The following is a 12357-nucleotide window of genomic DNA, read 5'->3' as shown; positions in this document are numbered from 1 at the left end:
AACTTTTATAAAAAAAAATTAAAAAAAATTTAGCCCACCTAATTTTAAAATCCTAACTCTGCCATTGCTGGCCTACGTATACTAATCAAACCTTATACAACATGAATGACCAATATCTCCTTATGCTCCTCGGCCTCACCGGCGGCGGAAACGGTGAGGAGACATCCTGGATTTTACGCTTCATGATGTGAATGAAGGAGTTTAGGGATTAGAGAAAAGGGAAGGGAACGAATAGGTAAAGGAATCGAGCAGTTTTTTTTTTTTTTTTTTTGGGGGACTGTGTATCGTTCATTGCACGGTATATAATTGGATCAGAATCGGGCCACGTTTTATTAGGCGATATAAATTTAAGCCCAAATGGTATTAAGAAAGGCCTTCATACACATGTCTGCCCTCCCACACGGTACCCAACCCAACTCTAGGTACCGCTTTGACCAAAAAACCATCTGAACACCTTCACACCCTTCATAAGGCCTAGCCCCTTTCTTCTTCTCCATTTTTATTTGCCATAAGGACAATAAAATAAAGCCCAAATGGTGTTAAGAAGGCCTTTTTAGTACAGGCCCAAAATCTTTGCCTCCTTGCCAAACCCTTTTACCAATCACCATAACCATCGTTTAACTCCGATCAGTATCAAGCTTTGGACCAACCAACGAGGGGAGAAAGGTTCTAGTACTACAGATACATCTATGTGTCAAATTTAATTGTGTCGTGCGTCTTATAAATTTAGTTTAAATTTAAATAAAATAACAATGGATATGTAGATAATGCTTAAACAAAATACATATTTACCTTATGAAATGTAATTAATAAATGATTGTTCAACCATGTTAACACTACTTTTTCATAAAATTTTATTATACTATACTCCCAACATTCATAGAGCATGATTTTTAAAACTTGCTTTGATTGATGAAATAACGAACCTTGGACGAATTCTTTTTTTATTATTATTATTATTTTTTATATGAATTTTATTATTTCATAATTCTGGAAAATCGTAAAAAAAATACAATTGTGATTTTTAAGTTCTGTCAATTTGAAAAGTGTATAAAAATCATCGTTTGTGGGTAGAAAAATTTGGGTGAGGAAATAAGAACACGCGATTTTTGCAAAAAAAATCATGTGCTATATTTTATAGTTTTTGGTAAAAATCAAGGTCTTGGGAAGGTTCTTAAGAAAAAAAAATGGTACGGGTACAGTTTTCACGAGGTATGAACTATAATTAGTTTATAGGTTTTAACTTTCATATTGCAACTAAATTCCATGCTATATGTAATGGACGCAGTGGCTCTACTCTACATGGAGCCTCAATTCTGATCACCTGGAATGAGATTATACTTATACAAGCATTTTTCAAGTGAGAGCCTAATGAATTCTTTGATTGTAAAACCTTATATCATGATTTAGAGCATTTCGTGACGCTTGATGTTGAAGTAGTTGAATCTTGAATTCTTGATACCATTCTTTAGCTCTGTTGCATTTGGCCCACCTTCTCTCGATCACCTTCAATAATCACGTACAATTAATAAGAAAAGCTATTGAGACCATCAGCCGCTACACATGCTTGATGTTGAAGGAGTTGAATCTGAACTAATTTGTGGTTAAAAAAAAGGGTTTTTATCCATTTACACCATTTTTAGAGATTTTTTTCCCACTTACCCCATTAAGTTTTTTTAATTCTCTCTTACCCAATACACTCTAAGGGAGTCTTCCCTAATACCCCATTAAGATTTTTTTTTTGTTTTTAATTTTTTTTTAATACCATTTTACCCCTCACCCATTTGTTACTTAGAGAGAGAGATAGAGAAAATGCAAGAGAGAGAAACCATAGGAGACTTCGCCGGAGCCCGGTCACCGGCCGCCGGAATCCGGTCACCGGCCGCCGGAATCCGGTCACCGGCCGCCGGAATCCGGCCAACTTTCGCTGGAATCCGGCCAACTTTCGCCGGAATCCGGTCACCGTCGCCGGATTCCGGTCACCGGCTGCCTCCCACCGGAATTTGCTGAAAATCTCACGGGAAAGTTTTTTTGCCCCCAATAGACATCTATTGCCCCCCAATAGACGACTATCAACCATGTATTGCCCCCCAATAGACGACTATCAGCCATGTATTGCCCCCCAATAGACGACCATCAGCCATGTATTGCCCCCCAATAGAAGACTATCAGCCATGTATTGCCCCCCAATAGACCTCTATTGCCCCATATTGCCCCCCAATAGACGACTATCAGCCATGTATTGCCCCCCAATAGAAGACTATCAGCCATGTATTGCCCCCCAATAGACTACTATTGAGGGGCAATAGAGCATTTTTTTTCTTTTTTCTTTCCTTATGGGACTTTTGTTTTGCACACAATTCCAAAAAAAAAAAAAAAAAAACAGAAGTTGCACACTAGCACCATTTCGATTTGCATCGATAAAGCTCCATCCAAATAGACAAAAAAAAAAAAAAAAACACCGCCGAGCCTTGATCTTCGGCCTCAACAGAAATTTCTTCGCTCTTCCTCACCATGTCGCTGCCCGGCACCGCCGCGTCCAGCGACTCCAATACAACAGAGAAGAACTCGAGCCCGGACACGAAGTTCCTCCTGCATGACGTCGCTCCCGACTCGGCCAGCCCCTCGCCGTCGACAAACACCACCACGCTAGGCGACACGCGTCGGATGTCCTTGAGAAAAGCGCGGAAGTTCTTGGCGGAGCTGAGGCGGAGGCGACAGCAGAATCGCCGTTTTCTCTCCGTCCATGAACTTGATTGCCTTAAAGGAGATCGGGCAGAGAGAGAAACCGGTGGAGATCGGAGATCGGAGATCGGGCCGGACCCTTGCAGTGGTCGGTGTGGGACTTGAAGACGGACCCGGCACCCTTACGCTGAGCTCTGATGACGCGAACCATCTCTATCTCTGTTCTCTGTTCTCTGCAGAGGTGGGGGGGGGGGAGAGAGAGAGAAACCGGATCGGAGATTGGGGGGAGAGAGACAGAGAGAAACTGGAGATTGGGGGGAGAGAGAGAAACCGGATCGAGGGAGGAGAGAGATGAGAGAGTGGCATGATGTAGTTTTTTAATTAGTTTAAGGGCAAAGTTGTCATTTCCTTTTAAACTGGGTTAGTGAGAATAAAAATCTCTGGCTGGGGTAAGTGGGATAGTTATAGCCAATTTTGGTGCTTTGGGTCAAGGACCCTAAAAAAAAAAAGATAATGAAAAAAGGAAACTAATTTGGGGTGCCATGAGGTGCGCACATATAACCCTTAATTTTTGGGGAACACGAGCTTGCACACATATGGACAACCATATATAACCTTTATAGGCTTGACAGGAGCTCCACGAAATCTTCCTCATACTGTCAGTGTCAGTTAAACTAATGGCCAAAAGAACACTGATATGGACTAATCACTATGAATCTATGATTCTAGATTCTATGAATGTGAAATATATGGATAGACTCATAGACAGGACCCCAAGCGAAAAAGCAAATCAGGACTGAACTCAAAAAAGTTGATACGGAATCGACATTGGGTTAGTGAGGAATGAAATTGAACGAATTGAAAAACGACAGCTCACTAAAAGCAAAAGAGAAAAGAGAACAAATTCAAATTAGTTCACACTTTGCATCAGCTGAGTCTTTTCAATTATGCAACTATCACGTTTATTTTAAGCTGTAACGTAAAAAAAAAAAAACTACCACGTTTTTCAGTCTTTTTCTTTTTGAAAGTTATTGGAATTCGAAATGAAAGCTACCCGCCGATTCACGCAAGTTATTCTTAGAGAGCTAGTTTGGATATCTACCTACACTACAAGAAAAATAGTCTATGACAACATCATATTTACAACATGCTGTAAATGCTCGTTGTCATCTCTAATATTCTACAACATGCGCAGAAAGAGTGTTGTATTAAATTATTTACCACTACATGCGTCATTTGCATGTTGTTAATTTCGTTATCGATAACTCAGTTTGCACGTTGTTGTCTACTTGTTGTCAATTAATGTATCAACAAGTAGGAGTGCATGTTGTTAAATATTTTCAAAACAACAACGTGCAGCTAACGCGGTCGAAACTTTGAGATAAAAGATTAAAAAAAAAGAAAAAACAAAAGGGCCTGTTGACTAAAGTCAGTAAAAAAAAGAAGCATCAGCTCTCTAAATCCATCATAGACCCAAAACATATAAAATCCTGGGCTTGAAGAATTGAGCTCTGAAGCTCTCAATTCTCAAACCCTAAACCGCCCGAAACGATCGCTTCCCTCCGTCGTCACTCTCAATTGGATCGACGACTTCACTATGGAGCAAGACTGCTTGTCCGGCGTCGCCGCCGTCGAGCACGTCCTGCTTAGCCGACGGCAGGGTCGAGTTTGCCTTTGGCTGAGCTCCTCCAATCCCTCCCGTAGTCCCATACCTCCCAAGCGCCGCCCAGCGTCGGCTACGTCCTTACTAGTTCATCCTCTGCCTCGGCTCCGTCGACCGCGCCACTGACTCCGCCGACCTCGGTTGTCAATCTCTAATGCATTTCCGGCGTTACGGCTACGAAGGTACTTCTTTCTTTCTTCATATTACCTGTTCCACCGTTTCGCACCTTTAATTTCATCATCTAGCTAGGTTCCTATTTCATTCTAATCATCATGTTCTTGTTTGAAAATTGTTTGATGAACTCAGGTTTTAGTCTCGCAGATGCAAAACACTGTTATTCATTCGCTTGTTCATGTTTTGCTTGTTCTTCCTGATTTGGCATTTTGTCGAACACTTGGTGTGCATTGAAAATAAAGATGATTCATGCTAGATAGTGAGTTTTATGTAAAAATTCGATAGTATCACTAAATTGTAATGATTTATAGCCAATATTGCGACTTTCTCAGTGATAAAATATGTTTTGTGTTTCTTCTTGGGAGGATTAGATTTGCATAATGTATAAGGGTTTATTGGTTTCTTGGTTGTTGAGAAATGGTGAGAAAAGAGAACAATATGTCTAGCATGGAAGGTCACCAAGTAAAATATGTTGTAAGAGCATTGCTAAATAGGGATCTACAATTGTGTCACTACTCACTACTATTTTCAGCAAATGTGGTGTTGATTTTAGAATTAGTATGAACAACACTTATATGATGTCTTAAGGTCGATCAAAAGTGGTTTATATTTGAATTAGTTGTGAGAATTTGTAAAACATATCCTAAATAAGGTACTTAGTAGGATTTTGTGGGTATCTCAGAAAAAGAAGATGAGAACCTGGGTATCTCATACATGTTCCACTGCTATTTGGTTAGTAGATTTCAGAAATAGTTAATTCGTTATACCTAACCATAGACCTCTTTACCAATTTTTTGGTCTGAAAAAGTGATGGCACTATATACATTACTATAATGTTGTTTGAGTGTTAACAGAAACATAAAGCCTTGGTGGTTAGCAAGTGCTATTTTCATACTTTTTTTAAATATTGACATGAGAAAAGAATGCAGCAGGGGATGTGATCTGAAAGCCATAGACACACCAAACCCTACATTAATTATATTATCAAAACAGATTATGCCACCACAAAGACAAAGTAGTTGGTTTTATTGCTTCTGAGGTCATTGCCAGAGAAGGAATTAATTATAGTTTTCAGCAATGTCACAACTTCAAATCAGTGGCACCTACTAAACTGCCAAAGTGATAGCATCCAAGACTCAAATTTGTATGATTGATTCGCTAATATAACCGAGGGAAAATTCATACCCTAAACCAAGGCTAGTTTCCTGATTCCTAAAACAAACTAGGATTTAAGCTATCAAACCTATAACGTGCACTGTGTGTCTATGTGTCTGTCATCTATTGCATTGATTCAGAACCCTTGCTGTAAATTCATTGTTTCTTTTCCAAGTCTTTTTCTGTTCACCATTTCCCTCCTGGTTCTTTGTTTGGATCACATTGTTTCCAACTTCTTATCTCTATGTGTTTGGGCAAGCATACTCTGAATCTATACACCCTTAACCTTGTGATCAAATAAATTTTTATTTAATCTCCTTGAGTTATCATTTTAAAAACCAAGTAGATATTAAACTACTTGAATGGATTCTTCTGTACATATTGATCCTTGAGTTATATGCTTTTTGTCTAAAAGGGATTGGGGGGTTTCCTTTCTGGGCCAAATTCCAACCCCATGAGACAAACAAATAGCTACTTCTTGACTACTCCTCAGCTTATAAAGTCTTTTATTGCTGTCAAAGTCTTTATTGATCGATTTCATTTTGATTATGTTGACATTTGCTGCTGTACTGCACTGTTATTGTTGATAAGTTGGTGAATGCCTACATAATTCTCAATCTTCTGTGTCAAAAATATATGATGTTTCATTATTCTGGCTTTCCTGCTGTGTGTAGTTTTTCATTAAGAGACTCTACAGAACAGGAATGCAATAAGTCAGCCATTCTCAGTCACTGGTATCATGTTGCATAATGAAATTTACAACTATTTATTGAATTTCCTTTTCCTTGATAATCTTTAGAAAGTTCTTATCATTCATATAATGTCCACATAATTTCCTTTTCATTAGTCTTCTTGTACCTTGTTTTACAGAAAAACTACCATCGATTCATGTATCTTGGTTGTTGCACTGAAACTTATTCTACAGATTATTTCAATTAGAATGCATGTATTATTATTTGTGATGACTGTAACTTGTGCTTCTGTATCTGTGTAGTTAATACTTGTCCTTGTCAAAGTGTTAATTAGATTAGAAGGAATAGCAATTGAGTGGTACTGTAGTAGTGGTTCTAAGTTCTAAGTTCTAAGTTCAGAAGGACTAATGTGCCTACGCTATATATGATTTCGTGCCTTCTAGTTTGAGGTACAGTTTCTGTCAAGATGGAGAAACAATGGCTGCAATTTGATAGAGAAAAGGAACAGACAAAGAAGAGGAAAAGAGGTGATGAAGAACAGAAAAAGAAGGGGAAAAAGAAGAGGAGGAAGTGGACCAATCAATGCTCCAAGCAATGATCTTGAAAATAGCAGATGTGCACTTTTGAATTGGAACAATTATGAAGAAGATGAAGTGGTAGCTGAAGGAATGATCTCTTCAACAAATCCAAGTACAAAAGTTCATTGTGTGCCTCTTGGACGAAATTGTTGGAAGGTTTGGGTTGATGTGGTGTTTGATGAGTATCAGACTATGGAAGTGTACAGATTAACCATGGATGCCAAACAACTTGGTGAAGCTATAGGAAGCACTCTTGCATGGCCCAAAAGCTCCATTGAAATGCTTCCTTAGTAGTTGAAGTAGCAGGTACATTTTGCTTTACTAGAGAATTTATGTAGGTCAGGAAGTACCATGCATGTTTTGTCAATGCTGGTGAACAAAGAATCCAGTACTTTGTCATGCATGTTTTGTAAAGAACATATGTATAAGAGAATGTGGCACTCCTAATGAAATGTATATTTTTCATACATGGTTAGTGTACGTGTACTAATATTGGCATGTGAATGTGTTTAAGTAATGGTGAATGTTTATAGAGGTACAGGAAAGCATAGCCCAACAAATTGGGTGCAATAATATATGCTGAAACGTTGTAACAACGTATGTAATATGACAACATACCATGTATGCTGTCGAAAACTAAAGACAACATGCTGAGAGTGTTGTTAAAACTTACAACATGCACTTGAAACGTTGTTGAAAATTTATGACAACGTGCAGAGCTCATTGTTGAATAATTACAACAACGTGCTTCACCTCTTTTTGACAACATGCAAAGCGCGATGTTAAGGACTCGAGGACTTTTAATGACTCTGGCATCTACAACATGCGCCAAACGTTGTCAAAAGTGATTGACAACGCTAATTGCATGTTGTTAAACATGTTTTTTCTTGTAGTGCTAGGTTACCAGGAAAGTTCGTATAGCAAAAATTAAATCGAGTTGGTACTATTGAATGAGGTAGCTAGTCACTTTGGCACCCATACATCCAAAGAAGACAATTGTCCTAACCGAATCGACCAGATACACGTTGAATGAGCTAGTACTTTCGAATGAAGTATGGATCTTACTTGGCACTGACGAATCGATTAACTTCGTGTTTACCCTAGCCAATCAAAACCGATGCATGGTTATAACCGAAAACCGATCTTTGCTAATTAACATCAATCAAGATTTTTCTTCCAGCTGCAAATATTTGGCTGTGTCGGTTCCATTTGAGAATTCGCAGAACCGAGCGGGTCTATTCGACAGGAGGTTTCGACCGAAACAACATCCGGCCAGCAATAGAAGTGTCAGGTTATAAGAAGTACAGTTAGTTTCTCTTCCAGCATAATGAAACATTACATGTGTATCTTCTTGCACAATTGAGATACATGAATGTGACACACAAGCATGATTTGACGTTATACATATATCTCAACTTTGGTTGAAAAATGGATATGAAGCTAATCGCCTATTCCATGTCGACAAAGGCAAATTGTTGCCTCAAAAACGTAGGATGCAATATATCCTATTTGGTTAATAAAGGTGAAATAGCGTCCTTTCCTCTGTCACTTTTCAAGTTTGATAAAGTTTAAAATTGATCTCCATCACTCATTTAAAAGCTAGCGAGGAATTATTGGATTCACAGGAAACTGTTCGTTTCTGTAATAAGTCATCTCAAACAAAGAGCGTACATAGTAATCTGTGCCTCTGTCTATAACTCTATATATAATTCATGCTATGCTACATTTCTCTATGTATATAGATAAAAAAGAATAAAAATCATACACAAAACTCAATCTTTTTTCAACTATTTTCTGATTTGTAGAAGTTTGAGCAGTCTATATATCAGGTATACATCACAAAACATTAAGTAATAATTGAAAATGCAATATGTCATTGAACCCTTTTGAACGAACTAGGGCTACATAAAAAGTCATTTTCGATCCATTTAAGTAAACATTTCATCATTAGTTGAAGAAATTCCTAGAGTAAAAAGTAAAATTCTCTTGTATCTCATTCATGATTGTGTCTCCATGCATAAACGTGTACGAGTATCATTTGAAGTTTCATTGACAATATTAGTTAAACAAACAATTTTGGGACAACTATAGCTAAGGTTTGATCATGAAATGAATGAATACGAGCGCTCTGCAAAGCTTTGATCATGAAATGAATGAATATGAAGCTAGATTCCATCCGGCCAGTTTGACAATGAGATCTTCTCACCTGAATAAGTAGGGTTGAATTATTGTTTCAGTTTCTCTGTGAATCTACAGAGCGCTCGTACATCATTGGATTAATGGATATGAAGACACGAGTTTAATATTTATGTGATATGAGCTATCAGACACAGAGATAGATCTTATGGTAAAGGAAGCATCTAATACAAGTTAAAAGAAAAACGAGACATTCAAAAAGCCAGGCAAGAACATCTTTACAAGGTTACAGACGTACATCTATCTCAGAAGATAATTCGCCGATGGTCCAGAATTCATTGAAGCATGCAACAGTACTGTTTATTGCGCAAACAAATTTTATTTTTATTTTTTTCAACTCACTATTTTCTCAATCTATTATTTTCAGGAGATTTTCCTCTCGTGAGAAATATTTAGTCTGAAGCCAAAAAATTGCAATTTGATTAAGTTGTGTGAATGTGCATGGAAACTGTTATTAGGATCATATATTCTACGTGTGAGACTTTGTTTTAAAATTTTCGATTTTATTACTAGTGAATATACACTTATAGAAATACTTTTTTTGCCAGTAGCATTATACATTTGTACACTATTGACACACTTTTCTAATATTATTTTTTGTTTCCACGTCCAAAATTAAGTCTTATAACCGTAATAAATTGTTGGACTAAATTCAGTTTGCCCCCTCCAACTTTGGGGCAAACATCAGTTTGGTCCATGATCTTTTTTTTTAATCATGATGGTTACTGCACTTCTAATTTTCATCACCCGCATCCAAATCTCAAAATTCTCTCTGATCATGACGTCACTTGCTGAGTTGGCCCCGACATGGGCCCCCACTATTCAGTTTTTCAGCCTCAGTTTAAATGAAATGTCGAAATTACCCTTATTACCCTATACTATTTTCCTCGTCTCTCTTCTTCCTCTTCTTCTTCTTCTTCTTCTTCTCACCTCGCCGTCTCCAACCGTTAGCAGAGCTGAGTCCCCGTCGCCATCCTAGTTGGCCTCCGCCTCCGCTACCTCCTCGATCCACAAGCGCAAGCTCGTATCTAAGGACCACGCGCCTCCCTTCCCTCCCTCATCCTTCTCTGCTGACATGCGCGACGACGCTCTGACCTCCAGCGACGATCTCGAAAGCATCTCAGCACGCAGTGGCGGCGACGATTCCGACTCATACAATCCATTCCTAAACTTCAAGTTCGAGTTTGTCTCTACTCACCAAATCCAAACACACTTAATTTCATGCTTCATTTTCTCTGAGATTCCCAACTCTCTCTCTCTCTCTCTCTGGCTTTATATCTTTCTGGGTTGGGAGCTTTTAGGGTTTTAGAGAAAGACCCAGATAAAGATTCGAGTACGTTCTTGAATTTTTTTTTCTCTGTTTCGTTGGTTGTGTTGTTTGGTTGATTCTTTGTTAAAGATTCTTGGTGGGTTTTTATGGGAATGAGATGGGGTTTAATTGTCAGATTCTAATTTGCAGGAAACGAGTGATGGAGGACCGATCAAGAACTGGGTTGCACGATTTTACTAGGGCTTCAAGAAAGGCTGAAGAATCAGGTTGGTCGATTAATCTTTTAAGTCATTTTTCGTTTTGATTTTACAGTATGTGGGTTTGGTGATTTAATAGAAAAGAAGAAATGGGTACGATTTGTGGTGTGGTCACAATTCTTGTCAAGCAAGAACAATTGGCTTAATTGAATTGATTTTCTTGCAAATTTTGCATTTTGTTTATAAGGGCGTAATTGTTGATTTTTTCTGGGTGGGTGAATTATTCCATTGTTAATTGCTACATTTGGTGAATTTGGCAGCCTGGAGGCGAGCTGGGCATGGGCCAGACGTTGTTCGGTTTGGGGAGATTGGGAGATGAGGGAGATGAGGGAGAGAAGAGAGAGTGTCTAGTCGGAGACTGATTTTGATGGTGAAGAGGATTGAGAACGGGAAGTGACGTAGGAGAGGAGGGTTGGGTTGCGCTCATGGTGGCGATTGAGCGGAGCTGCGAAGGGATTTGTGTTAACCCAAAGGGGGTTGTGGGATGTAGGAGAGGAGGAGAGAGGAGAGGATCAGAGGAGGGTAATTTCGACATTTCATCTAAACTGAGGCTGAAAAACTGAAAAGTGGGGTCCCATGTCGGGGCCAACTCAACAAGTGACGTCATGATCGGAGAGAATTTTGAGATTTGGATGCGGGTGATGAAAATTAGAAGTGCAAGGACCATCATGATTAAAAAAAAAGATCAGGGACCAAACTGATGTTTGCCCCAAAGTTGGAGGGGGCAAACTGAATTTAGTCCTAAATTGTTTTCCTGGTACAAATTTTGCAATGGCTAACCTATTTTTCCAATTTAATTTTTGTCTCTGCCCATACTTATGTTGGCCAAAACAAATTAGTATCTTCTTTAATCTCTACCGATAATTTCTCCTAGGTAGAACACATGTTATATAAAAACAAATTTTTTTTTTGAATCGGCCCAAAGGGCAATAATATCATTCATCACAAGCCAGAACATGCCGTTACATACCCTTCCGCTGCCATTTAAGGACATAGGCAGACAAGAAGATAGTGGTAGTACCCACAGTGGTACATAAAAATAGACCTACTCATTAGACATCAAATACGTAGAGGTAGCGGGAATCCTCCATTGGTACTACGCCGGAGGCGCTAGAGATCTAGGTTCCTGATACAAGAAAATTTATTGTAATTAGACAAGAATGCTAAAAACATAGAGTTGGACCAAGGGCCAAAGCCCATAGCAAAGCCCAAAAGGGCAGCTCCAAGATAAGAGGCCCACAACCGCAAGGCCCAATAGGACTTGGCTTAAGCAAGCCCAGATGCCATCTCCAACCTGTGTAGATCCGTGTAGCTCCGTCCGTCCCGCTGCAGATGTTGTCCAGCCCACGTCATCCACGCCACCAAGCCATCCGACCCAGCATCGCCATAACGCACCGCCCTACGCCGCCGCCCAGATCACCAAGACCCACGCCGCTACGCAGACCAAACGGAACCATACCATCGCTTAGATCGTCAGGCACCGTCGTCCCTGCACAACAGAAACCACCGCCTACCATCATCTGGAAACTCGCCTCCGCCACCCAACCAGACCTTGAGCCAATAACCTCTCTCCAGAACGCTCCGAGCCACTAGCCTTCACAAGCCCGTCCGGCAGCGGCAAGGAGGACCCTCACCGAGCCCGAGCGCCGTCGGACAAGCGGAAAATCTCCAACCCTAGACCCAAGAG

General features: G+C 39.5%; 1 long non-coding RNA gene across 1 annotated transcript; it reads left to right on the top strand.

The window, feature by feature from the left end:
• The first annotated feature begins 3804 nt into the window (after positions 1-3804).
• Positions 3805-7414, top strand: LOC133716704 (uncharacterized). Its single transcript, XR_009849353.1, has 2 exons — positions 3805-4530; positions 6813-7414. It is a non-coding gene; the product is annotated as an uncharacterized LOC133716704 (long non-coding RNA).
• The last annotated feature ends 4943 nt before the right edge of the window (positions 7415-12357 follow it).

The sequence above is a fragment of the Rosa rugosa genome, chromosome 1 (genome assembly GCF_958449725.1).
Source record: "Rosa rugosa chromosome 1, drRosRugo1.1, whole genome shotgun sequence".
NCBI lineage: Eukaryota > Viridiplantae > Streptophyta > Magnoliopsida > Rosales > Rosaceae > Rosa > Rosa rugosa.
This window is presented reverse-complemented; position numbering and strand designations above follow the sequence as displayed.